The sequence below is a fragment of the Leopardus geoffroyi genome, chromosome B4 (assembly GCF_018350155.1).
Source record: "Leopardus geoffroyi isolate Oge1 chromosome B4, O.geoffroyi_Oge1_pat1.0, whole genome shotgun sequence".
NCBI lineage: Eukaryota > Metazoa > Chordata > Mammalia > Carnivora > Felidae > Leopardus > Leopardus geoffroyi.
Window position 1 is genome coordinate 132,361,032 of NC_059341.1, and position 27,211 is coordinate 132,388,242.

General features: G+C 59.7%; 1 long non-coding RNA gene across 1 annotated transcript in view; it reads left to right on the forward strand.

The window, feature by feature from the left end:
• LOC123591592 overlaps positions 1–27,211 on the forward strand; it is a 59,366-nt gene that overhangs the window by 24,817 nt on the left and 7,338 nt on the right. The window contains exons 2-4 of the long non-coding RNA XR_006709417.1: positions 5,231–5,415; positions 6,259–6,869; positions 17,525–20,407. This is a non-coding gene — a long non-coding RNA (uncharacterized LOC123591592). The remainder of the gene's footprint in view (positions 1–5,230; positions 5,416–6,258; positions 6,870–17,524; positions 20,408–27,211) is intronic.

Here is a 27,211-nt window from a genome sequence, read left to right on the forward strand (position 1 = left end):
GGGGCTTAGAAGCAGCTGCGCGCGACGTTGACATTGTTCCCACCATTCTAAGTGCAACAAATCCCTCTATTGTGTTCCTGGTTTATCTGGTTCCTCTTGTTTATTAGCAGGGCTCCTTTGGCAGAGGCTCCAGCCCTGGGCGGGTGGAAAGAGTGCTGGCACGCACCGCGGGGGGAGGGGGCCGAGAGGGGGCCGCCGTCAATGCCCGCATTGTTCCCGCGCTTTTTGTTTCTACTGTAATGACATGTTGGAAGAGAGAGAGGAGAAAAAAAAAAAAAAAAAAAAAGACGTGAGCTGGGGAGGGAAGAGGAGGGCAGAAAAGAAAGAGGGAGCGAGGGCCCTGGTGTGGATTGATGTCTGGGCCTGGGCGGATGTGCCGGCAGCTGGGCACTCGGGTGGATGGAGCCAGGCCGGGGTGCGGGCGGAGGGGGAAGGGGGCGGCGGTGCGAGGGGCCGGCAGCCCCCCGCCCCGGCCTCTGCTGCCTGGCACCAGGTGCCCCTACCACCCCCCAGCCCTCCTTGGGCATCTGTCGGGCCGTGCCAGAGTGGGGCAGGTGCCGAGGTCTGGGGTCCGCCTCCCGAGGTGCCCCTGCCTGGCTGTGCCACCCAAGGCAGGTCACTAAACCCCTCTGGGTCTCGATGTCCAGGGTCCGCGATGGGGATGTTGGGGGAGAAGGGCTATCTTGGCATTTTGGAAACGGTGGCGTCTCCTCCCCACTTCTGGGTCTGTACCTCTGAGCCTGGGGCAGAGGTCCACCGGACAGATGGCCCAGCACTGCTCCCAGAGTGATGGGGCCCAGTGCCAACTTGGCAAGGTGGGCCTCGTCTCCTATTTAGGCCTAGTCCGGGCCTTGAGGGGGGGGCAGGGGCGTAGGGAGAGGAGCCTGAACAGGGGAGGATGGAACTCCGGTCCCACCTGGCTGGCTTGGGTCTCTCCCTCATCAGTTGGCAGGACCCTGAGGCCCTTCCAGGTCTGGCTGCTGGGCTGACAGGGGAGAGAGTACAGGGCACCTGAATGAGACGTGACGCCCCCTCGACATCTCGGGGCTGGCAGAGCCCTCGGAGGCTGTGGACCTGTCCCTGCCACTTCCTGGGCCTCTCTGTAGCACCGGCAGCAAATCACCCACCTCTGCTGGCACATCTCCAGTGATCCACAGTCTACACGCGGCTCCTTCGGTCCTGGCCCAGCCCAGACTTTTGGGAAATTCTTTTTTTTTTTTTTTTTTAGTGTTTATTTATTTTTGAGAGAGAGCGAGACAGCACAAACGGGGGAGGGGTAGAGAGAGAGGGAAGACACAGAATCCAAAGCAGGCTCCAGGCTCCAAGCTGTCAGCCCAGAGCCCGACGAGGGGCTGGAACTCACGAACCATGAGATCATGACCTGAGCCCAAGTCAGAGACTTAACCGACTGAGCCACCCAGGTACCCCGGGAAAGTTCTTTTTAAATCTGTCTCCTTATTGCTTCTGCTTTTTGGTTCCAGGGCTATTCATCGGAACCACATGGAACAAGTTTAGCCTCCCTGAGAACCTATAAAATGGGAACGATAGGCCCCGTCCTGCCACATGGCAATGGCTATCGTGTGGGTCCTGTAGAAAGTTCTCCAGGTCTTCTCAGACTGCAGCTAGGACTTTCTGTGCTTGAGAAAGCGGTGAGGACCATTCCTCATATGAATAAAGGCAGAGTATTTCGAGAAGATTGGCTTAAGGCTCAGGTTCGGGCTGTGATCAGGGTTAATACTCAGCTGGGGGCAGGACCGGGGCTCAGGCTGTGTATGGGCTCAGAACCCAGACTGCAGTCCGAGTTAGCACTCAGCTGGGGGCAGGACCAGGGCTCAACCTGGGGCCGGTGTCAGGGCTCCGGCTGTGGCTCTGGCAAAGGTTCATTTTGGAAGAGGGCAAGGGCTCAGAGTGGGGTCAAGATCAGGGTTCAAGCTCAGGCCGGGATAAGCATTCAGTCTGGGGTCAGGATGAGGGTTTGCAACAGGGCTCAGTTTATAGACAGTGTCACAGACGGCTCCTTCTGGAGTCAAGGCTCAGGCTGTGACCAGGATGAGGGCCTATTTTGGGGGTCAGGATCAGGGTCCAGTCTGTGGCCAAGTTCGAGGCTTATACGCATTCATTTTGAGTTTAGGTTCAGGCTACAGGCCGGGGCCAGGGTCAGGGTCAGGCCTTAGGCTCAGGCTGGGGTCAGGGCTGAGGCTATCACCCAGGTTTGACTGACGCTCCCTAGCTAGGGTCGGGGCTCCCTCTGAGGCTCTGTCTTTGAGTGTTAGTTGACCTGCGTTGGGGCTGACCTCCTGAACAGATGCGTTTTTTTGCGTCTTGTTCCCTAGTAGCTCCGTCCACCAAGGTTTTCCTGGCAGACTCCGATCTCTGGAAGCCTTCAGCGGACCCGGGAGCACCCGGGTGTGCCAGGAGAGCACAGCAGGGCAGGGAGGAAGGTCCTGGCTCCAGGTAGCCCACGGAGGAGGCCAGGGCGTGCTGTGTGTGATGAGGGGCTGGGGGTTAGACGCGGGGGAGGGGTTGGCCTCTGGAGGACCAGGATGGCCTGGGCACGTGAAATCCTGACTCTTCAGGGGCCCGAGAGCCAGCCCCCTGGCCTGGGGATTGCCAACAGATTGTTAGGGGTGGGAAGGGGCGGGAAGGGGTGGAAGAGGGTCGAACAGGAGGGAAAGGGCAGTCTTGGGGGCATCTGGCCCTTCCTCCTGTGCACGTGGGCAGACGTGCTTTGCACGGTGACATATGAATGTACGAGTGGACTTGTGTGCGTTCACGTGTGCTGGGAGGGTGTCAGTGGGGGCGTACTTGTGTCTGGGGGTGTGCTGACGACGGCACAGGTGTCTAGGGGCACGTGTGTGGCTGTGGGCAGGGTCAGGATGGGCGGGGGGGGGGGAGGATGACACCAGGTTTCGTCCTCTCGGTCCCTCCAGCCCCCAGCCGCTGCGTCCCCTGAGGGTCCTGGCCGTCCCACGTGACCGGCATCTGAGCCCTGGACGACACATCAGCTGAGGGCCTGTGCCCCGCTGCCTGCTGGCGGGAGACTCTCAGGTTGGGGGTCCTGGTTGTGACCCCCGCGGACCACACAGCCTTCCTCCCAGATGGCTCGAGCACGGCACCTGCCCAGGAACGGAGGGCCGCCCCAGGCAAACAGAGAGGGGTCCCGTGGGAGGGCAGCGGTGGACACGGAGTTGGGGCACCAGCTGAAGTCAGGCCACTGGCAGGGGGGAGGGCGGCGTGCCCCCGTCGTGTGAGTGGGGCCCCTGCCGCCGAGGTCTGCAGCGGCCTTTTAAGAAGGTCGGGGCCGGACCTGCCCGTTGACACTGATCTGTTTCTTGGTTCTTTTCTGCTGTCACCTTCCAGGGGCTGAAGAGGGGGAAGGTGCCCCTTTGAAGTCTCTGCCCCCCGTCCCCTGTGTCTCTCTGTTCTCCTTCTCCTCCCCTTCTGAGCATCTCCTACCCCTGGGTTCTTTCTGGTCTGCTGGTTGGCTGCATGTTCGCGGACCTCGGAGTCAGGGTCGCCGTGGGATGTCGGCGCCAGAAGGGGCCTCAGTCCTGCGCCCACACGTACGGCCAAGGGAGGGCTCCTCTGTGTGTGCGTCGCACCTGCCCCCCACTCACGACCATGCGCTGAGCCCTGCTGTGCACCAGACCACAGAGGAGAGGCCTCAGGGAGCCCTCTGCCGCCCGGGGGGGGGGGGGGGGGATGAGCAGCACGGGAAAGCCAGGCCAGGGGAGCCCCGGCTACGGAAGGGTGACCTTGAACTAAGGTGTGTAGCCAAGGAAGAACTGGCCAGGCAGGGCGTGTGTGTGCGTGTGTGTGTGTGTTGTGGGGGGCAGCCTTGAACTTGCTGGCAAAAAGGGAACGTGGCCACGGGGGCTGCCTTTGCCAAGCTCTTCCTCATGGTCTGGTGAGGGAGGACCTCTGCCAGGAACAGCGTGGTTTGCGGGTGAGACCTGGGGGTTTGAGTCTCGGCTCTGACACCTTCCAGCCCCGTAACCCGGAGAAGCTCACGAACCCCCTGAGCCTTGCTTTCGTCACCTACAAAAGCGGGCTGGTGGCCTCTGTCTCCTGGCCGCGCGGGAACGACGGTCTCGCTTCTCCCGGCTGCTAAGCGGGGCCACGAGGCTTCACCACCCCCCTGGTCTACGTGGCTGACTTGGCCGTTTTTCATGGTGCTTCCTCCGTGAAAACATGTGGGCACAAAGTCCCGGCACACGTACAAATATTCCTCACATCGGAGGTGGTTTGGCTCCTGAATCTGGAGGGCAAGAATCAGACGCCGGGGTGTGAGTCCTGAGGCCATCACTGAAATACGTGTGGTTCCTGAGTTTCGGAAAGTGAAGGCTAGAAAAAGGAATTTCTCAGGATCTAGTTAGTTCCGAAGTCAGCTCTCAAGGCCTATCTATTCGCAGATCATTCACAAGTACTATTGTATTAAATACACACACGGTAGAAGTTTCAAAACAACGAGGGAAGGGGCGCCTGGGTGGCTCAGTCGGTTAAGCGTCCGACTTCAGCTCAGGTCACGATCTCGCGGTCCGTGGGTTCGAGCCCCGCGTTGGGCTCTGGGCTGATGGCTCGGAGCCTGGAGCCTGCTTCCGATTCTGTGTCTCCCTCTCTCTTTGCCCCTCCCCCATTCATGCTCTCTCTCTCTCTCTCTCTCTCTCTCTGTCTCAAAAATAAATAAACGTTAAAAAAAAAATTAAAAAAAAAAAATAACGAGGGAAAGAATAAACACGGAAAGAGATTCTGACACTTTCTTTTTGCACCCCACCGGGTCACTCCGTGTTTCCCCTGGGATGTCCCACCCCTACTCGGGACGTTCCCGGTCTGAGGTCGGAGGTGGTGACGGGTGACCCCAGAGTGCACAGGAGGGCCCGAGGGAACCTCGTCCGAGAAAAGCCATTTGTTACTGTCCCTTTGTCCCACTCACACCCCGCGCTGGGCCCGGGACACGAACTCCCCGTTCTGCGCCCCCCCCCCCGCCCCCCCACCGCCGCAGCCCTGGCAGTCACTGCCGTCTTTTGTCGCTGTGAGTTTAAGCGCTCTAGGTACCTCACGTGGGTGCAGTCAGACGGTATCCGGCTTCTGACGTCTGGCTCTTTCGCCAAGTGTGATGTCTTCAAGGTTGGTCCGTGTTGTGGCCGAGTGGCAGCCCGTTGCCTGCACACACCACGTTTGGTCGTCCATTCGCCTGGTGACGGGCACCCGGGTTCTCTTCACCTGTCAGCCACCGCGAGTCATCTGCTGGGAACACGGGTGTGCAAATATCCCTTCGAGTCCCTGCTTCCCATTCCCGATGCCTTCTAGAGAGAGAGAGAGAGAGAGAGCGTTTGGACAAGTTTTTCCCATGGTTTGGGAATCACGGGTTTGTGGATTACCGCGTGCCATGAGGACCGTCATCGACGCGTACAGGTGAGAGCACGAGACGTTACAGGGCCGCGGAAGGCTGTCTCCGAAGTCCCTGCACAGACTGGGTGTGTGGGGGGGGGGCGTCAAGGAGACTGGGGGGCAGGAGGGGAGCAGGGAGAGTGGGGGGGGGGCAGGGACAGCCCCTGGAGGGTGTGGCTGACCCGGCTGGGGAACCTGGGTCTCTCCTGGAGGGCGGGCGAAGGCTCAGAGATCCTCTGATAAGCATGGGGGTGGGAGGGAGGGGAGGGGACACTAGGTAAGACTTGCTCCTCCCCGGGGGTCTGGCTCCAGTGCTGGGGCCACCTTGAACTCGGGGAGGCCGGGTAGAGAGGAGGCCTCCACCTCACGGCACGTGTCCCCCTTCTTGGTGTTTCCTGGCCCCTTGGAGGCCCCTGGTCTCCTTTCTGGCCTCTCCAGCCACCTGAGAGCACGCTCTCCAGGGCGCCGGGCTTCTGGACATTTTGAGGTTTGGCTCAGCCCCCTTTCCGGGAAAACATTCCAGAAGCGATCCTTTCGCGGCAGACCCCACGTGCACCCGGACTCCCGTGTTCACACGCCCCCTCCTGGGCTCACCCCCACGTGCCCCCGCGCGCACGCACCCGTGCCCCCCGCGCGTGTGCTCGCACACAAGCACAACGCACGCGCACGCTCGTTCACACGCGCGCGTGCTCGCGCACAACCCACACTCACACGCAGGCACAACTCACCCACTCACGCACGCACACGCTCACGACACCCGCACTCAGACCCACGCCTCTGCGCGCAATCACAGCACACAACGCTCACCGCCCCCCCTCCACACATCGTCCCCCTTCTCCCCCGTTCGCCCATCTCTCTCATTTCCAGACTTCTCTGGGGACCAGAGCTAACGTTTACCGAGGATCTCTGGAGGGGCTGAGACAATGGCTTTGGCTCTTTTCACTCCTCATGACCGTCTTCCTGAGTGGATGTCATCACCCCGTTGTACAGATGCACAAACGGAGCCTGGGTTGCTGAGGGTCTCACAGGAGCTGAGGGTCCGGGGGCCCCGACTCTGCACCCTCCTTTTGGGACTTTTCACGGCAGCGCAGTGGTTTTTGTGTGGGTGTCATAAGCTCGCTAGGTCAAGTTGGCAAGACCCCCCGCCCCCCCCCCCCCCCCCCCCCCCCCCCCGGGGTCAGGACCACGCTTCCTCCTTCTCCTGCGTCTCCCACTCGGGCTGGAACTCGGACGATGCTCAACGAATGCTCTTAAATCAGCGCCTCTGAGTTCTGATGTCAGAGGAGTGGTCTCAGGACCCCCCCCCCCCCACCGCTGTGTCCTTGTGCTGTTCTGCTGCCTAGAGGCACCCTCTCACTCTCAGACGTGCCCTTCGGGGCCCAACCTGGGGGCCCTTCTCAGGACCGCCCCGCACACCCTGTCCTCCATGCTTGTGGCTCTCTGTTGGAGCTCACCTCTCCGTGGGACGGTCATGATAGGTAGTTATTATTTACTCTTCTGTCTCCGCTGTGGGACTAGGAGCTCCGTGGGGACAGGGCTGTCTCTGATTCGCCTTTGGGAGCCCAGAGATGCTCCCGAGACCCCACCCAGCGCTGGCTCCTGGAGAGAGTGCCTGGCGTGGGAGCACCATGCACGCACATGTGTTGGGCTCAATTCCCTGACCAAGGGGGCTCCCCTGCCTGCTCCTGGGAGAAGACTTTCGTGGAGGATCCCATCGGGCGCCTCTGCCTGCGTCCCCCACGGTCCCCAGGCATGCTGGCCTTCAGAAGTACCCGGTTGGAGATGAGGCGGGGCTTAGTTGCCCATCTTCCTGGGCACTGAAGCTGGGCGAGCAGCTTGTGAGCAGAGCCACCCAGGGCGGCTGGCTTGGATGACCCTGGGACAGCAGGGTCCCTTCCCCTTCAGCAAGGACAAGGCGGTGCGTACAGCTGAGAGAGTCCAAGAGACCCGGGAGCCACCCTTTCCCTAGGGCCAGCACTCACTCTGCCGCCGTGACGCCACCTCTCTGGGCCTCAGTTTCCCTCTCTGTAACACCAGGGGTTGTCTCCCTGACCCCAGGGCCCTCCCCAGCTGTGCCCTCCTGCACCTGTGAGATTCTGATAGCAGAGGCGGGAAGGCGAGATGGCCCCTCTTTCTCCGCCGCCTCTCCCTGTCCCCCAGGGTCACCCCAAAGCCTCCCCCTCCCCCGGCTCCCTGGAACTTCCCCGCAGCTGCAGGCCTGGTGAGACAATTGGGTGTTTTAGAGAAATACATTTTTGGGCTAATTTGCCATGCATAAGTGTTTCTCTTACCCTTTAAAGGCGGAGAACAAAGAGGCCTTTCTGCACCCGGGCAGGCTGCTGGGGAGGGGACCGCAGCTGTACCGGGCCGGCGACCCTCCTCCCTCCCTCATCCCTGTGAGCGCCCCGCCACGCCGCCCACCGCCCCCCAGGAGGGACAGCCTGGACTTTCCCAGCCTCCCCCAGCCCCCTGCCCTGCTGCCTCTGAGGCCCCTCTGGTCCTGCCCCACCCCAGCCCCCACCCTCCCACCAGCTGCCCCGGGGGAGAGGGAAAGTGTGCGTGGGTGGGTGGGGGGGGGTGGATGGATGGGGAGGGGGCATGCCCGCCCAGAGACAGCGGCTTTCCACGAGGCTCGCCAGGGTGGTGATGGCCCGGCTGGATGTGAGCCAGAGCTCCCGTGGCGTGTGTGGTGCAGTCACGGGGTGCGGGATGGTGTCGGTCATCAGGTGAATCACCAGTGTCTAGGGGGCATGTGGCAGTGACTCCATTCCTTCCTGCGTGCGTGCGTGCGTGCGTGCTGCGCGCGCGCTCATTCATTCATTCACTCAACTAGCGGTCAAGGACAGACAGGCGCTAATGATTACAGCAAAGCCCCCGAGGGTCACGTACCTCTTAGGGGAGGTGGCGCCTATGGGAGTGGCTGCACGGACAAGGCTGCGGGTGCGGAGGTGCGAGAAGCAGGTGCATCGCCCTGCGTGGGGCTGGGGGCCTCGTGCATAATGAGGGGGGAAAGGGCTTGGTAGCAGCTTCCCTTGCTGGCGGCGAGGGTCCTGAAACCGGCGGATTCAGCATATCGCTGTTCTGGGGCCACGCCTCTCCTCTTTTGCGGGGGGGGGGGGGGGGGGTCCCTGGTCGCTCAGGGGCCTGGCCCCTCAACCGTCCTGTCGGTCTCCCGCAGCACCTGCAGAGAGCGCACGTGTGCGCGCCCGCATCCACGCACCTCTGCACGGGGCACCGCTCTCCCCCTGTCTGCACCTCCCCTCCCATCTTCGCGAGCTCGCCGAGGGCAGGGGCCTTGGGTGCTTTCCCCAGCACCCAGCCCAGGGCGAGTGCACAGCCCTCGTCTAACCTCCTAACGGCAGCGGCTGAGGTTCAGCGAACACTTGCTGGGTGCCAGGCCCTGCGGGCGACGTCCGCTCGCTCGCCCAGGCATGACAGCTGCACGAGGTAGGCGCTCTTACCTACCCCTGTCCTACAGACGGGGCCACTGAGATCCAGAGAGGTTGGGCTTTGGCTAACGGTCACCTGGCCCCCCGGGGAGGAGGCGTCAGAGTCCTCGCTCTAAACCATTCTACCCGCATCACCCAAGAGGCCGCCCGCTCCCTGGAGCCTCCCGGGATGGACTGGCCGACCCTAGATTCTCCTGCCGTCCTGCAGCTTGTTCCCATCCTGAGCCCTGCCTCTGCCCAGGGGCGTGTGAGAGCCCGGATTGAAGGGGGTCGTCCCCACGAGAGCCCTGAGGGGCTCCGGTTACTTAGGGAGGCAGGGCTGGGGTGGGAGGCGTTTGGTACTTGGATTTCAGGACCAGCAAGGCGTTCAGAGCCCCTTCTAGCAACCTCACGTGGTTCCCCGGCAGTCAACAGACCCGATGGCACGAGTGACCCTTCCCGGTGCCCCAAGTGTCAGTACCGGGTGACTGGTGGGGGCACACGCGTCAGTCTCTGGGTGGGCCCGTGTGTGGGTTGGCCTGTGCACATCTGTCTCAGGGGGTGCTCCGGAGATGAAGGAGAAGGCGGAGATTGAGAGAGGACAGTGGCCACAAGGTCCCCCGGAATTCTCTGTGTAGGATGGGCGGCCGTCTAACCCCACACGCTCCCGAACATACACATCCTCCCGAGGTTGGAGCAGAACAGGCAGAAAGCGAGATGTGGCTGTTGGCCCAGGGGGGGTTGAGGGGGAGCCCCGCTGTGATGGGCAGGCGACTCTGGGCCTGTCTGAACAGGGACTCCCAGGTTCACAAAAGGCCCCGCAGGCCCCGGCTGCTCGCTCCATTGCAACCCATTGACGGGCCCTTAAGGGTGCCGACTGGGCAGGGCCAGGGGTGGGCGGGCAAGGCCTCTGCCCTTTCAGGAACCCAGAGCCTGAGAGAAAAGAGCGCCCAGGAACCTGGAGTTCAGGCACCTGAGGCATGAGCGGTGTGGTCTGTTGTGGGGGGGGGGGGGGAAGGGGTGAAGGCTGCCAGGGAGGGCTGGGAGGTTCCAGAAGGAGACTGGAAGGTTAGAGACGATGGGGAGAGGGAGGGCCCATATGCACAGAATCCTTTGTGAAGGGCACAAAGTCTTTGGAGGTTACCCCACCGAAGTCTAGTTTGTAAGGAGGGGGAAACTGAGGCCCGGGGCCAAGGGATGATTTGCCCAAGACCGCGACGGAGTCAATTCAAGCCCGTGGGGCACCAGGCTGAGAGCTCAGCCTTAAAGAAGGGCCTGTCTTGCCTCAGTTGGCTGTGGTCTGGTGGGGCAATGGACGCACAGACAGATAAGCACCGCCCGGTGCCATGAGTGTGACCATCCGGACACGTGCAAGGCAGCAGGGTGAGCGTTAATGGAGGACTATTATCTAGGCAAGACCGCTTGACCGAGGTAGCATCCGAGTTGGGCTTTGAAGGATGAACCTGAGGGCCGCCTGTCTTCCACGAGGGCCCCATTCTCCGGGAGACTACAAGCCGACTGGGATGGCGAGGGAGTTCTGGTGGGCTTCTGTCCTGAGCCAGGGGACAGGAGTCAGGGTCTCCTGGGGCCCCAGGATCAGCCTGGTGGCAGGGTGAGCCACTCAAAGAACATTTATGGAGCGCCAGTTGTGAATAAACCTTACCCAGCGGTTAGGATTTCAGGAGGCAAAGAGGAAAGAAAGGCGTGCCAGGGGGAGCCAACGGCACAAGCAAAGGTGTGGCTTCTGGAAAGCGAGGGCCTATTCAACACGTAGCATCTTATTTTGTGCGGCTGGAGCAGGGGGGGCGCGAAGGGAGCAGTTGAAGGCGCAGCTGGAAAGATTGGCTGGTGATGGAGCTGGAAGGGCTCTTAGGGAGAAGTTTGGGTCTTAATCCGGGGCGAGCAGAAAATGCTAATGGATTCTGTGCGAGAGCAAGTCCCTCAAGAGCCCAAGGCTGGGCCGGGACCTTAAGAGAACCCAGAAGCCTCCTGGGGAACCAGGAGAGGGCCCCCCCTAGACAGCGGTGTGCTTAACAGCCAGCTTTGTTGCGGGACAGGGTGGCCATACAGGGGTGGACTTTCACAGTGTGAGAACTCCCACCAGGGCCCGGTTCGGGCTTCCCGGCTGACCCCAACGGGCTTGGAAGGTTCCAGAAAATGTAACAATTGGCTCGCCCATGCTGGGGTGAGCTGATTCCTGGGCACTAGGTCACCCAGGGTTATCAGCTGTGATTTCCAGTGCTTAATTCCCCTTCTCTCCGGGTTTGCTTTTCCAGCGGGGCCTGCCAGGGGTGGGGCCCCGGGGATGGAGACCTACCCACCCCGGAGGAACCACTCTGTGGTCTGTCCAAGCTCAGGGGCCTCTGAAACCCCAGGACCTGTGGGTTTGAGCCTTGGTTCCGCTGCGCACGTGCTGGGTGACCCAGGCCAACCCCTCGCTCCTCTGGGCTGACCTGCTTTGGCAGGGTCGTCGTGGGCTGGAGTGAGGGTGCAGGGGGACGTGTGGGTGGGAGAGCACTGCGCTGGGAAGGCCTCGGGAGCCTGTGCGGTGAGGGGACCGGGGACGGGGCGTGGGACAGGGAGAGCCACATGGGTGGCCCCGGACTACAGACCACCAGCGCCTCTGGGCCTTGAGACATGTCGGTTCCTCCTCCTGGTGCCTCCCTCTCCCTCCCTGTCTCTTGGAAAACTCCTACTCGTCCATCAGGCCTCAGCTCCAGCGCCCTTTTTCCAGGAAGCAGGGATTAAGAGCACGGGAACCTGTGTGGCCCTGGGTAATCTGCTCAGTCTTTCTCAACCTCATCTGTAAAATGGGAACAGCGATACCTCGTAGCTTGTTGGCTGGCGCCACGAGATGCACTTGGCACATACCCCCCGCTTCTGAGAATCGTGGTGTTGCCATCCCTCCTTAGTTACGCCCCCTTCCCTCCTTCCCCCTGTCCCTCCCCGGGAAGCCTGGCCTCTGAGTCCCCACCATGCCCTGTGGGGACCCCGTCGATCAGGTGGTAATCATGGCCGTGTCCCTTCCACCGGATAGGGAACCCCTGAAGGTGGGGGGTTGGGTCTGATTTGCCTGCGGGGCTCCCAAGCGCATCCCGGACCCAGCCTGGCACCGGCCTCACACTATGTGTTAGGTGAGGGACTGACCCTGGCCGGGTCCCTGGCCTCGGCCCCGACACCCACCAGCTTGGTGTCCTGGCCAAGTGGCCGCTCCCCCCCTCCCCGCCGAGCCGGGGTTTCCTCATGTGTGAACTGGATGACCTCTGGGGTTACTTCTTCCCCCAAAAGCTGAGCCCATGTCCCAAGCCCAAGTCACCATCCTGCCCCCCCACCAGCCCCCCCTCTCCCCCCCCCCCCCCACTGCCCTGCTCCATCAATGGCCCCACTGTTCTCCAGTGACCCAGGCGTGAAACTTCGGAGTCATTTTTGACTCATCCGCCCTTTCATCCCCTCACGGCTAATCATCAGCCACGACAGTTTTTCCCTCAAAATGTTGCTCACATCCGTTGTCCCCTCTCTGGTAGCGCGGTCACCCCCTGGGATGCTGTTGCCCACTTTCTTTTTAAAAAAAATTTTTTTTTTCAACGTTTATTTATTTTGGGGACAGAGAGAGACAGAGCATGAACGGGGGAGGGGCAGAGAGAGAGGGAGACACAGAATCGGAAACAGGCTCCAGGCTCTGAGCCATCAGCCCAGAGCCCGACTCGGGGCTCGAACTCACGGACCGCGAGATCGTGACCTGGCTGAAGTCGGACGCTTAACCGACTGCGCCACCCAGGCGCCCCAGCTGTTGCCCACTTTCTAACCGGCCGGCCTCCCCTCCCCTCCCCTCCCCTCCCCTCCCCTCCCAGCCATCTTCCCAGCAGAGCTGTCATGTCCCCTCCAGGAAAGGCACACCTGTCACCTGGCAGGGGATTAGCAGGCCTTGAATCTGTCAGCAGGGGAGGCCGGGTGGGTCCAGGAGAGGCAGGGGGAGGGGCCCTGAGTGGAGTCTGGGGGTCCGCTTCCCAGGTTGCACCTGCTCACACACCTGTTGGGCCCGGTGCTGAGTGTGGGCCGGGAACTCCGGAGGGGTTAGCCAGAGCCCTGGCGCCTACCGTGGGGTGTAGCAGGGGTGGTGGGGGCTGCTCCCTCGGCCCCTGAATCGGGAAGCTTCGCGGGGGAGAGACAGTTGGTCTGACTCTTGAAGACGGAGAAACTGTCAAGAATGGTGTTTCAGGCCCGGAAGCAGCCTGTCCGTGTAGGAGCTATAAGAGGGCTCCGGAAGGAGAGGTGTTTGGGGTGGCCGGTGCTGGGAGGGGTGAGGCTGCCCGAGGTGGGAGGCAGGGAGGCTGAGCAGGGCTGGGTGGGCCGCGGAGGGGCCCTTGCTGGTCAGAGGGAAGCAACCGCAGGGACCCCTTACTCCCATCTGTAATTCACGTCCCCTGAATAGACTCTTCCCCCTGGGAGGCAACTCCTCTCTGTGAAAATCAAAGGGACAGTCCGTGGCACTGCCCTCTACAGTTTACACGGTGCTGTCCTTCCCCAGTTCCTCGTCTTTCTTTATCAGCCCTGTGACGTGGGACTGCTCAATCCCATTTTCCAGATGAGGAAGCTGAGGCTCATAGAGAGGGAGGGACTTGCCCAGGGTGACCAGCTAGTCCTCGGTAGAGCGAGGCCTGGAATTTCCCCGGCCCCGGATGCCCGACCCTGGAGGTTGAAGGGAAGGAGGGAGGGGTTCGAGCCCCAGGGCCCACGTCCTCCCGGGGAGGGGCCGGCTCTGTGCGACCCAGATCGAGGGACAGGCCCAGCTGCTGGCATCCTGGGACCCAGGCAAGCCCTGCCGGGCTGGCCTAGCCTCTGGGGTAGAGCCCCTCCCTGGGTGCACGGGGTGGGGGTCGGGCCCGAGGGAGCAGGAGGGACCGGGTGGCGGATTTGTGTTTCCACTCGATTTCCCCGGTTGTTTTTCCGGAGAGCTGTGGCAGGATCCCGAGGGGCGGGGCGGAGGCGGGGAGACCTCAGGAAGGCGCCGTGGCCCCCGCTGCCCGCCCCCCATGTGACTCCTCTGACTGACGACAGCGCCACATGGAAGGGCCTCGAGGCTTCCGTCCTGCGCTGGCAGGACGAATGTGTGACGTGGGCCAGGGCACTGGGCCCACACTGGGTGACTTCCCGCGTGACCCGCACTGACTCTGGCGCACTTTCCATCGGGGGGCTGACCCCTTTGGCTGTGGGGTGAGAGAGGCCCGTGACCGTCGCCTGACCCCCACTCCCAGCACAAGCCCCAGGGGCGGGCACCTAGGGCCAAACCCGAGCAGGGCACGGGGGGTTGGGGGGTGAGCGCTGAACGCCAGGGCTCTGTGCGGTGACTCCCCTGCTCTCCCAGCCCCTCTGACCTCTCCAGATGCCCCTTCGCGGCTCGGTCTGTGGTCCACAGCTGGAAGGGTCCACAGCCGGTTCCCCTTCCTCCTGCGGGACCCCCCCCCCCCAACACCATTTCGGGCCTGCTGCCTTGCCACAGGCCGTCTGTCTCTCGACTTCCCCAGGCCTGGCCACGCTGGGCTCGCTGTCCCCACTGGCTGCCTTTCCTGCCTTCCAGAACTGCCCGCACCCTGGTCCGCGAGCCCGAAGCCTGGCCTGGACCATACTGCTGTTTCCCTGAGGCTCACTTTCCTCCTCTGTAAAACGGGTACAATCATAGTTCCTTCCTCCTGGGACTGAATGAACTACTCCCAGGGCAGTGATTCTCTACCTGGCCTGGGGTGAGGGAGGGCTTCTCAGAGGGGCCGCAGTGCGTGGCTCTAGACAGCGACTGGCCAGCAGAGACACGTGGTGGAGGCCAGGAGCTTTAAGCCGAGGCTGGGAGGGGTGGAGGTGAGACTTGGGGTCCTGGCCTGGCCTGGGGGGCTATCTTGCCTCTCCAGCCTCTCACTTCCCGCTCTGCAACCTGGTTCCCTGCTCTGTGCCTTTAACTTGGGTGGTTCCTTCTGCGTACAAGCCCTGCCCATCCCTGGAAATACCAACTACAACTGGGAAGCCTTCCCTGCCCCCTGCCGGGGCCATCTCCCTCTCTCTCTTTTGTCAGCCTGTCACCAACCATGGTGAGGGATTATCTTGTAAATGGTGCCCGGGGCCTGGAACCCAGCGGGGAGCGCAGGAACCACCCATAGCAGCCTCCCATATGCCAGAACCTTCGCTAGGGTTCTAAGGGGCCAGAAGGGATGAGGCCAGGCAGTTGATGCAGAGGTCCCAGAGGCCAAGGGACCCACAGCAAGTTGGTGGGGGGAGCAGACAGGGACACGGCACTCACTTGCACTTTCTCTCTCTGTCTCTCCCTCGCTCTCTCTCTGCCACCTGCACCCCCCCCCCTCCCCCCAAGTGCCGAGATCCAGGCTGGGGCCTAGGAGGGGCATATTTCCTTTCTCTTCACCTGGAACTCCAAAGTCCGTCCTGCTTCTGGCCCTCTGGGCCATGCAGCCTTCCTTCCCCACCCGCCGGCCTGTCTGCTGTTGGAGGGTCCCCTGATATTGTCGCCAGTTTCAGAAGCCACCGTCCCGCTCCGGCCCACATCACCACTCCGGGCACTTGACTGGGGCTGAGCCGAGGTACCCACAGTTGTACTGGGAGCACACAGAGGGTGGAGGGAAAGCCCTGGCATTGGGGGTAGGGAGGCACCGCCCCTCCCCAGGTGGTGACCGGGTGGCGACCTTGAGCCATCATTTACCTCTTCAAGCCCCAGTTTCTGCTCCAGAAGAATGAACTGCTGCTTTAGAAAAAAAAATTTTTTTTATCTTTATTTATTTTTGAGAGAGAGCGCACGAGCAAGCAGGGGAGGGGTAGAGAGAGAGAGGGGACACAGAATCCAAAGCAGGCTCCAGGCTCTGAGCTGTCAGCACAGAGCCTGACGTGGGGCTCGAACTCACGGAAGCAACTTCATGACCTGAGCTGAAGTCAGATGCCCTCGCCTGGGTGGCGCAGTCGGTTAAGCGTCCGACTTCAGCCAGGTCACGATCTCGCGGTCCGTGAGTTCGAGCCCCGCGTCGGGCTCTGGGCTGATGGCTCAGAGCCTGGAGCCTGTTTCCGATTCTGTGTCTCCCTCTCTCTCTGCCCCTCCCCCGTTCATGCTCTGTCTCTCTCTGTCCCAAAAATAAATAAAAACGTGGAAAAAAAAATTTAAAAAAAAAAAAAAAAAAAAAAAGAAGTCAGATGCCCAACCGACTGAGCCACCCAGGCGCCCTGAACTGCCGCCTTTTTATGCACGTATCAAACCTGCAAGGTGTGTGTGGTCTTACAGATGAGGAAACTGAGGCTCTGGGAAGCCAGGGACCTGCCTGAGGTGGGGGGCGGGAGGTAGGCCACCAAGCCCCTGCTTTGCTGGGCCATTTGCAATGTCACAGCACCGTGTGGGGCTCAGGGGGGCAATGTCCTGAGAGTTCTTGGTGAAGCTTTGAAAACTCCCCGAAGAAGAGGCTTTGTTCTTAAACCAGGGTGTCCACGGCCAAGTTCACCCTCCCAATGGTTCCACTGCGGGGGCCTGGAACCCCACCATTATGAACCACCCCTGGGGGCAACCTTGTTCTCTTTAGGAACCTGCCTGTTCCCAGCCTTAACATATAGCAGGCGCTAGGTCAACACTAATTCAAAGAATGACGGGACCATACTTATGAGAGGGTGGGCAACGTGGGGGTGAGTAGCCACCAGGGATGGGAGCACATAGGGCTTGGGGGGCTGTGGCAAAAGCCCTGGCAGGTCTCTAGCCCTCACCCTTGACCTTCTACAGTTTATTTCTTGCATGGCAGCCAGAATGTCCTTGTCCAAATGGAACTCAGACCACACCCCCGCCCCTGCCCCAAGCTCCTGTGGGACCCTCACGTCTAGGCTTCTCTATATTCCTCCGTGATCTGACCCCCTTTCCCTCATCTCCCCTGGTCCCTCTGCTCCCCTCACTCTGGCCTCCTCTCGGCTCCTAGAATCCCCAGCACGTTCCCTCTCAAGGCCTTCCCACGTGCGGCTCCCAGTGCCTGGAACATTCTGCTCCCAGAGACTCTTGCTCTCTACATTCAGATCTTTGTCAAACGGCACACACCCTTCCAGGGGCCTCCCCTGACCACCGTGTCTAATGTATGCCCTTCCTGTCCCTCCCTCCCCTGACCCGGCTTTGTTTGTCATCGTAGAGCCCGTGGCCACCTGACAGTAGCTTGTATATTCACTTGTTTATCGTCGATCCTGACAAGAACATCCTCTCCGCGAGGGCAGGGGTGTCTGTTTTGTCCACTGCTGTAACCCCAGAGCTGGGACAGTGCTGGGTACATGGCTGGTGCCCAACTCATATTTGTAGGAGGAGGGAAGGAAGGAAGGGAGGAAGGGAGAGAGGGAGGAAGGAAGGAGGGAGGGAGGGAGGAGGGAGGGAGGGAAGGACCTCTTTCTTCTGCATATCCATGGAGTGCCTCCCATGTTGTGGCCCTCTGTTAGGTGCTTTTAGAATGAGAGCATCAGCAGAGGGGACAGCAGCTCCCTTGAGCCCAGCTGACCCCAAGGTAGCAATGGTCATTTAGTGAATACATACTGAGTGCCCAGAGCAATATCTCTTCTTACGTGCGTTATTAACCGATGGAGTCTCTAGGAGCCTGAGAACCGGGGCTGGTGGGTGGAAAGTGGGGGAAGGGGAGAAAGCTGGGTAGGGATGAAAGAGATTTGATTACATTTTAGGAAAAATTTTCTAATAGGCAAAACTGCACCAATGGAAGGGACTTCCCGAGGAGGAAATATGCTCCCTGTCAGCAAAAGGAGGCAAGTGGAGGCTGGGTGGCTCTGGAACCCGAAGCAATCAGCCCTAGGACCCGAAGCCAGAAGATGTAAAGATTCAGGGGAGTCCTCCCCAGGGTTGGGGTGGGCCAGGCCCTGGAACTTGGAGTAGGCATGGGTCACCCGTCTGACCAGACCCGGGCAACAGAAGCCATGGCTCCAGTCCCTGGGTCCAAAGGCTTCTGGGACTTGGCCAAGCAGCCATATTGGGCCTCTGGACCTATGAACCACAGACTAGGCCTGGGAGACAGGAAATGGCCCTGCTCAGGGCCCAAAAACCCCCTTAGCATACCCTCACTCCCTCCCCGCCTCCCACAGTGGCCTCAGGCCCCTGCGCCCCGCGCCCATGGGGTTAAATCTCTCCCTGTCTCTCTCTGCTCCAAGTTGTTTTCCAAGTGAAGCAGAGAATGGTTCTCTTGTTACCAACATGGCTTCTGGGCATTGGGTAATGCGCTCCCTCTTCTCCCTGCTCCGCTCCACAAAGGGACCTTTTGTTCCTCTCCCTGCCCCTCTCTCTGGCTCTTCCCCGGCCCCCCACCCACCCCAACTCCCTCCTCCCCGCCTCCCGCCCCACACTGCACCCCTGGGCTGTGAGGAGTGACCATGGTCTGGCTGTGGTGCCCTCCCTCTCTCAAGGCGCCCAGGGAGGAGAAGGGGCCTTGTGGCCGCGGCGGCCATTTTGAGAGCGGCCATTCCAGGCGGTCCCGGGCTTCCGTGAGGCTTGCGGGGTTGGGGAGGCCACAGTGGGGTGGCTGGGGCTCAGCAGGAGGTCTTGTGGTGCACCTCCTGTCCTCCAGGGAGTGGGGGGAGGGACCCTCCCACCCACCACCCTGACCCGGGCCGCCTCCTTGCACTGAGACAAGACACCTTCCCATCCACCATCTCGCTTGACCCGCACAGCAGCCCAAGGGGCGGGAGTGACACCCCGTCTTCCACAGGTGGAGACTGAGGCTCAGCGGGGTAAGTGTCCTTCCCCACCAGGGGCTCAGTGAGCAGATGCTGCAGCTAGACGGAGCTGCGTGCTCCTCCCCTGAAACCTCTCCAGGAAAGAGCCCTCAGAATGTGCCCTGACCCATGGGATACGCCGAGATGGATCTGGGCCACCAGAGGAAGCCTAAAACCAAATATACTGGAGTTTTTTTGCAAACGGAACAGATTGTGCCCGAGATGGGAGTGTCAGGAAGCCGGTCAGATACTGAAGTGTCTGCTCTCAAGGGAAGACGGTCTCTGTCCACTGTCCCCTCCCTTGCCTCCTCACAACAGGCCTGCAAGGCAGGCAGGGACAGGCTGACGACAACATTTTTCAGATGAGGAAACAGGCCCAGAGAGGATCCGGGGCCAGGACTCGGCGCTCACCCGGTTAGATTCCAGCTCTGGTTGTTGTCTCTTTCCGGGGCCGCTCCCCACCCCTCGAGAGGCCCAGGGACTCGGGGAGGGGACTTAGGTGGGTCACAGCAGTCCCAGCCACCCCCTCTGCAACCACAGGAGCCAGAGCCCTGAGGATGTTGTATTCGGGTGCCTCAAACATCCATCGATTCCCCTATCACACTCCGTCCCTGTGTCTACAGAGATGTGAAACAGAGCACCCGCGTGTACCCGTGATGTATATTCCCCTGTGACCACTGAGCTGGGTCTGGGGCCTTCGGGCCACTGCGAGAAGTAAAATGGGTAGATTGGGGATGGGTGGATGGGCAGCTGGGGGGAACAGAGAGGGCACGAAGATTTATCCAGAGCTGAATACACCCCCCTGGGCCTGCCCTCAAGGAGCCACAGTCCAGGAGGAGAGCTACAGCCGTAGAGAGCCAGTGGGCTGTCAGAGAGGGGGCCTGGGAGCTCACCACTGGCTGGGAGGTTGAGGCAGGAAGGCTTCTTGGAGCAGGGGACCAAGGACAGAGCCTGAAAAGACGAGGATAAGTTAACCAGGCAACGAAATTGAGACGGAAGGTAGGAAAGGAGCTGGCAGAGGGGGTGGGGCTGGGGCTGAGAAGAAGGTGAATGGTGTGCGATGGGGTAAAGAGGCCACCCGTGTGCCAGAGCAGAGTGGGGACAGGGAAGGTGGGAGAGGTGGGTAGGGGGAGGAACCACGTGGGCTGCCGAGGGTAGTCAGGGGGGCTCCTGCTGTGGATGTCCCGATAAGGTACACGGACGAGGTCTCGAGGGATAGTGGGGTGGTCGCTGAAGGATTTTAAAGGGGTCAGGGCTGGGTCTGTGCCAGTCTGGTTTATTACTGTTTTCCCAGCGCCCGGCTCAGTGCCCGGCATACAGCAGGCGCTCAATAAATGTTTTGGATCAATGCATGAATGCCGCCGGTGTACCCTGAGGTAGTGGTTAACTCCAGTCGCGGGGTCTCGGGCCTCAGCTCCCTCGTTTGTAAAACGAGGGTAACAGCCCCTGTCTCTGGAGGTGCCGAAATGGTTGAGGGATCGAGCTCGTGGCAGGACTTTGCTCAGTGTCCTGCATGGGGTCACGCTCCACGACTGGGGCCTTTACGACACATGTGCAGACGTGCTGTGGGCAAGACAGGGGCAAGGACCGGGTTAGAAGCGGCCGAGTTGTCCAGGTGCGAGAGGATGCGCCAATGGCCACGTCCACCAAGGGCTTACGCTGTCCATACATTTTCTCATAATCCCGAAAACAGGCTAACGGAGAAGGCATTATGGTCACCCCTGTCTTGTCGTCCAGGACACCGAGGTGCAGCGAGGCGACGTGATCCGCCCGAGACCCTGAGGCTGGCGAGCCGTGGACGGAAGCCAGACGCCAGCGCCCGGCCTGTGACCACTGAGCTGGTGACGGAGACTGGTTAGGTGGGAGGTCACTCCATTTCCCGAGCGAGGGACACAGCGGGACGGGATGGCTCGGGGAGGGAGGACGCGCTGAGTCTGGGGGCAGATGCCGGGGAGGTCTGGGCTGGGGGTCTGGACGAGGGTGAAGGGAGCTCCTGGGGCAGGTGGGAGGCATGGGGGGGGGGGGTGGCGCAGAGGAGCCCCAGCGCCCGGAGGTGGTGACGCATAAGAGCGGTGACAGCAGACGTTCTATAGCGTGTGCTCGGTGCCAGACGTTCTCCTAAGCCCTCGTATCACCTTATTTAAATCCTCCCAATGAACCCTGTGAGGGGCACCCTTACCACCCTCGCCTCACGCCGCAGCTGAGAGTGAGACGTCCTAACTGCCCTGGGGCCCAAGGCTGTGACGGACCAGGGCCCCGGGCCCGGGGTGGGGACGCGTGGAGAGGCTCCGAGGGCAGCCCGGGTACGAGCCGACGTGGGGGCATCTGAAGAAGAGAGGAGGAGCGTGCGTGGCCTGCCTCATTGCCCCTTCCATGCGTGGTTCGGTCGGCTCCCCTCCCCCACACCTCTGCCACCCACGGGCCCCTGACCTTGTCGCTGTGACGGGGCTCTCTCTTGCGGCCAGTGGGAGCCAGGGAAGATGGCGAGGGCTGGGAGAGAGGCTGCCGAGGCCTGGAGAGCAGTCAGGGACGATGAGCATGGCTCTGACTGACTGGAGAGGCGTAGGGGCGCCTGAGTGGCGCAGTCGGTTAAGCGTCCGACTTCAGCCAGGTCACGATCTCGCGGTCCGTGAGTTCGAGCCCCGCGTCAGGCTCTGGGCTGATGGCTCAGAGCCTGGAGCCTGTTTCCGATTCTGTGTCTCCCTCTTTCTGACCCTCCCCCGTTCATGCTCTGTCTCTCTCTGTCCCAAAAATAAATAAACGTTGGAGAGGCGTAGATGGGCTGGACCGACGGCACGGTGGGGGGCGGCAGCATGGCTGGGGACACTGGTGGCTGTTGGGTGTGGCTTGACAGGTGGGGTGTCAGGTAGGGGCAGATGTTGAGGTCGGTCGGCAGTGGGCAGGTGGAGTTGGAGGTCCCGAGGGCCCCCCAGGTGGAGACAGTTGGTTTCGTGGGTCTGGACCCTGGGGTCTGGTGGGGCGGGGGGGGGGGGGCTGTCAGAGGAGCCGATTCGTCATGAAGCCCTGGGGAGAGTGGGCACCCAGCTGAGAGCGGGCGGAGGGGGTCAGAGAAGGAGACACACTGTCACAGAGGGCGGGTGGCCAGCGAGGTAACCCAGACAGACAGGGAGGGAGTTGGGGGAGGGGGTCCAGTGCCACGGAGCCTTCGCCAGAGCAGGATTGGGGACTGGGGGGAGAACGGAGGAGCATACGGCCAGGGAAGAAGTGTAGACAGCAGGTGTAGACAGGGCTTCAGGGAAGCCAAACGCAAGGGGAGATAGAGGGCAGTAGCTGAAGGGGACCGGAGGATGGTGGGTCGTTCTTAGAAGAGATGATGAGGGTGTGGCACCGAGGTGGGCTGAGTGGGGGGAGGGGCTCCTGGAGTGGGGGTGGGGCGGTCCTGAGCTGGATGGAGCGGGGGAACCCTGGCTTGAGGGAGGGAAGGGCATGAGATGGGGTCTATAAAGTCATTTGCAGGCTGAAGGAGGGGAGGTCAAGGGGCCTCTCCTCTCTGCGATGGAGGAGGGGGGCTGGGGAGGCAAGGGGGTCCTGAGGTTCTTGTCTCCACAGAAAGCCCTGGAAGAAGGAAGCCTAGGGGATCAGAGAGGGTGGGTGGAGCCGGAAGAGGACCCAGCACAGGCAGCCTCTTGCCTGAGGGGGACCGGGGTCCAAAATGGCAATGTCCCTTCTCCTCTGGGTGTTCTGAGCGCTGGCCAGGTGCTCGTGTCCCGAGGAGCTGCGGGTCTGTCCTCCAGGGGCTCAGCTGCAGTTTCTCCGGACGTGTTCCTGCCCTGGTCCTGGGCAGCCTGTCACCAGGGCAGGGGGCAGAGCGGCTCCCAGATGCTTCCTATGGCCGCCAGCCCCCTTCCCCCAGGTGCGGGCTGCACCTCCCTCCTCCCCCACTGGCTGCCAGGCCCCAGTTGGCCACACAGTTGGGCCTGGGTGCTTACATGACCCCCCACGTTTCCGAGCTCCCCTCACCCCCTCCCTGGAGGGCGCAGAGTGGACCAGACTCCCAGGGCAGGCCTCGCGGTGGCCCCCCTCCCCCCACCCATCGGCTCTTCTCCCGACCCCGTCCCCGCAATCTGACACACTTTCAACACCTCGGCGCTCTGATTTCTGAGCCCAGCCAGGGCAGGATAAGAGGAAGGTCATCAGAAAGGGTGTGGACGGAGGGACCGCGCAGGCGGGCAGAAACTGTTGCTTAAACTTAAACATTCGCCAAGAGGGTCGATCTGATGTTATCACAAAAGAAACAAACAAAACACAGAGTTGCTGAGTTGGCCTCGTAGATAACAGCATCTGCCGCCTGATTTCAAGGGAGGACACGTAGGAGCAAACCAGGTATGAATCAGCAGTTACGCGCAAAGAGGTCTGTTGCCTCGTGTAGAATATGACCGACTGGCCACCACCTTAATGCTCAGCAGTAGGGGAGGGTCACGGTCCGGGGACAGAGCGTGACGCAGCCATTGAAAGTGATGTTTACGACGAATTTTTAACGACCGAGGAAATGTCTTCCGTGTAATCCTAAGTGAAAACCAAGATGTAGGGGCGCCTGGGTGGCTCCGTCGGTTGAGCGTCCGATTTCGGCCCAGGTCGTGATCTCGTGGTTTGTGGGTTCGAGGCCCGCGTCGGGCTCTGTGCTGACAGCTCGGAGCCCGGAGCCTGCTTCGGATTCTGGGTCTCCCTCTCTCTCTGCCCCTCCTCTGCTCATGCTCTGTCTCTCTCTGTCTCAAAAGAATAAAATTAGTTAAAAAAAATAAAGTTATTTGAAATGAAGACATGGTGTGTATCCTGTCTTTAAGAAGGAGTCCTGTTTCTCTGGGAGATCTATTTATGTGAATATACGAGATCTTGGAGTGTATTTATATATTTTTCAGCTTGAGGTAAGGAGCTTGGGTCAGTTAGGAATGCGTTTTGACTGCAAATAACAGAAAATCCAGTGACATGGGCGGGGGGTGGGGGGGAGGGTTGTATTTTTCCCCTGTACCAAGAAGTCCCCCTTCACATCCGGGGCTGGTGTGGCTCCGAGAGGCTGTTGTTAAGACCTGTTTTCACCCTGAAACCATCTCTTTCAAGCTTCTGTCCCCCACACCCTATGGCAGTTCTGGGACTGCGACCAGCCGCTGCCCACAGCACTCACTGGCGGTATGTCTGTGTTCATCATCCAGCTGTGTCTCCCAAGGTCCCACTTGGGGGCTGGGACCAGGCGGCTCAGAGGGGGCCAGCTCGTGGGGGGCTGTTCATGAGGAAGTGACCTGCCCCAGTCACGCTGCTGCTCGGGGAGCCGGATGAATAAAGACTAAATGGATGGATGGGGGCACAGTTAGAACCCGGCTCTCAGCTCTTTTCCCCGCCCGAGCGGCAAACTGCCAAGTCTCAACATCTAGCATGGCCTGTCCGTGCCTGGAAACCCTGGCCCTGCCGACCCGCTTAGCCTCACGTCTCACCACTGAACTGCTGTGGCTCACACACCCACCACGCCGGGTTTACTCTGTGCCTTCGCATATGCTGTTCCCTCTGCCTGGGATGCCTTTCTTTGCTGCTGCTGCCGCCGCCACGCCCTTTGGTCTAACTTCTGTTCACCCTTTTAGAGTCAGCCCAGCATCATCTCTTTCTGGAAGCTTCCCTGACCTCCTGGCTGGGCTAGGGGTTCCTCTTCTGACACCCCAGAGTACTCTGGGCTTACCGAACTTACCACATTTCTACTTTGATGTTCATGTTCCGACTGCCCCACCCCCCACCCCCCCCCCCCGCCCCCAGCTGCTCCCTGCTGGCCTGTGAGCCCCTCAAGGGAGGACGTATCGGATTCACCTCAGCATCCAGCCTTGGTCTCAGAAGGGGCACGTTTGAGCAGGAAGTCAGGGGACCTGGCTGTGTACCCCTGGTCCTGAGGACAGCCTGGACCAAGGCGTCCCCGGGTCCCATCCAAAATGTTGGGCCACATCGGGTCACTTCTGAGGATGTGGTCATTTACAAGAGGGGCGGGGCTGGCACGGGACCGGCTGTACTGGGTGTCCGAGACGTGGGGGGAGGGTCATGGCCAGCGCCTTTGGTCAGCAACCCCACTACTTAGAGTGCCTGGTGGTGGGGAATAGGGGTAGGTGCGAAGCAGAGGGGTTAGAGACCTACGTTCTGGGGCCCCAGCACACCAGACCCCACCAAAGAGGCTGGCTTGGCGTCCCCCACGGCAGGGGGTGGCCCTCAGCGGTTATCAAAGGCCAGCAGGGATGCCTCCCTCAGATGATGGCTGGGAGGGGGAAGGGGTCTCCCTGGTGACACGCTGGGCCATCCGTCAGCCTTGAGCACAATGGGGTCATTAACCCCTGACCCTGGGCCCTTCTTAGCCACTTCCTCTGGAGGGCTCTCCCCACCAGAAGAAGAAGGGAGGGGGGGATTGCTCTTAAGCCTCCGTCTTCAATGAGAGGCCCAGGGGCCCCTTGGCTGGTCTCGGGAGTCGCAGCCTTGCAGAATCTTCCAAAGCTCAAGGTCCCGATTCTCTAGCTCCCATCCTCTGCAGCTGCTTCGGGGATCTGGTCGTGGCTCCCACCCTCGGTCAGCCGCAGGAGCAGTGTGTACGGGGTGGGACAGAGAGGGACCCTGAGAGCGACAGAAGAGACACAGGCCTCCTGAGAGAGACACTTGAGCTCAGAGACGGCTCTTTGCCATTTGCATACTATATTCAAAGGGACCTTCCAGACCAGTCCCACTTGCGAAAAAGTCAATGCAAGGACCCTAAATAAAACAGTAGCAGAATAAACCCAGCAATGAATCAAAAGGATACATACATCATGACCGATCGGGTTTACCCCAGAAATGCAAAGGTGGTTCAACATTCGAAAGATCTATTAATGGCATCCATCACGTTAATAAATTAAGGGAGAGAAGTCATATGATCCTCTCAGCACTGGCGATAAATTTCAACCTCTGCTTACGATAATAAACATGTTTTAGCCAACTGGGGATCGAAAGGAACTTCCTTCAGTTGATAAAGATTATTGACAAAACCCAGCACAAATACGGTTCTTTACGGGACAGTAGACAAAATTCCTTAAAATCCAGGGCAAGGCAATTTTGCCTGCATCCATGCGTCTATTTAATATTGTAACTGAGGTCCTAGATAGGGCAATAAGAGAGTAAAAAAAAAATAATAAAACAACAAGGTGTATGGATTGGAAAGCATCATTTGCAGATGCTAGGATTGTCTACATAGAAAACCCCAAATAATCTACAAGCAAATTATTAGAACCACGAATGAAATGTAACAGATATATAGAATATTCCAATATCCAATCAATAGGAATATACTAAAAACCCACTGACTTGTACACTTTAAAATGATTACTTTTATGGGGCGCCTGCGTGGCTCAGTCGGTGAAGCGTCCGACTTCAGCTCAGGTCACACGATCTCGCGGTCCGTGGGTTCGAGCCTGTGTTGGGCACTGCGCTGGCAGCTTGGAGCCTGGAGCCTGCTTTGCATTCTGCGTCTCCCTCTCTCTCTCTCTCCCCCTCCCCTGCTCGCACTCTGTCTCTGTCTCTCAAAAAGGAATAAACATTAAGAAAAAAAATAATAAAATAAAATGATTACTTTTATATTGTGTAAATTAGATCTCAATAAAGAGCAGTCACGTTTATAAGCATGAGAGCAAAGTGTAATTTTTAAAAATGCTCCATTTGCAATAGTAACAAAACTGAAATCTGACAAAATACCTACAGAGAAAAGCACAAAACGTTACTCAGGTACAGCCCGCCTGGAAAATACCTTGGCAGTTTCTGAAAAAGCGAAACACACCCTTAGCGTTTGACCCAGAGACCGCACATCTAGGTCCTTGTTATAGAGAAAGAAAACTAATATCCACGTGAAAATACCTACACAATTACCCGCGGCGGCTTTATTTGTAATAGTCAAAAATAAGAAACAGGGGCTCCTGGCTGCCTCGGTCTGTAGAGCAGGTGACTCTTGATCTTGGGGTGGCAAGTTCGAGCCCCACGTTGGGCAGAGAACTCACTAAAAAAAAAAAAAAAAAAAAAATCTAAATGTATCTAAATGCCCTTCAGTGAGTGAATGGTTAAAAAAATTAGTACATCCAGACCGTGGAATATCACTTGCCAATAGAAAAGGAACTAACGATGGACAGACGCAACTACCTGGATGGACTCGAGGGAATTATGGGAAATGAAAAAAGCCTATCTTGAAAGATTTCATGCTGTGTGGGTCACGAATGTGACACGTTCTCAACGTGACGAAAGGAGCGAGAGGGAGAAGGGGAGAATTGATTAGTGGTTGGAGGGGTTGGGGAGGAGGGAGGGAAGGGAGATGGTAGCTGGTGGGACAGCTCTGCGTCTGGCTCGTGGTGGTGATTACGCGAGTCCACACAAGGGAGGAAACTGCATGGAACCCCACACGCACGCACGCACGCACTCATGTGCGCACGCTCACGAATGCACGTAAAACGAATGGAAGCTGAACGAGGTCTGTGGGTGGGGCCAATGTCAGTTTCCCAGTTTGGATAAAGTGAGATGTCACCACTAAGGGAAGCCGGGTGACCGGTACCCAGGAACTCTCTATAGTGTTTTTGCAACTTCCTGTCAATCTAGGACTATTTGAAAACAAAAAGTAAGACCAAAAAAAAAAAAAAAAAAAAAAAATCAAAAACACTATT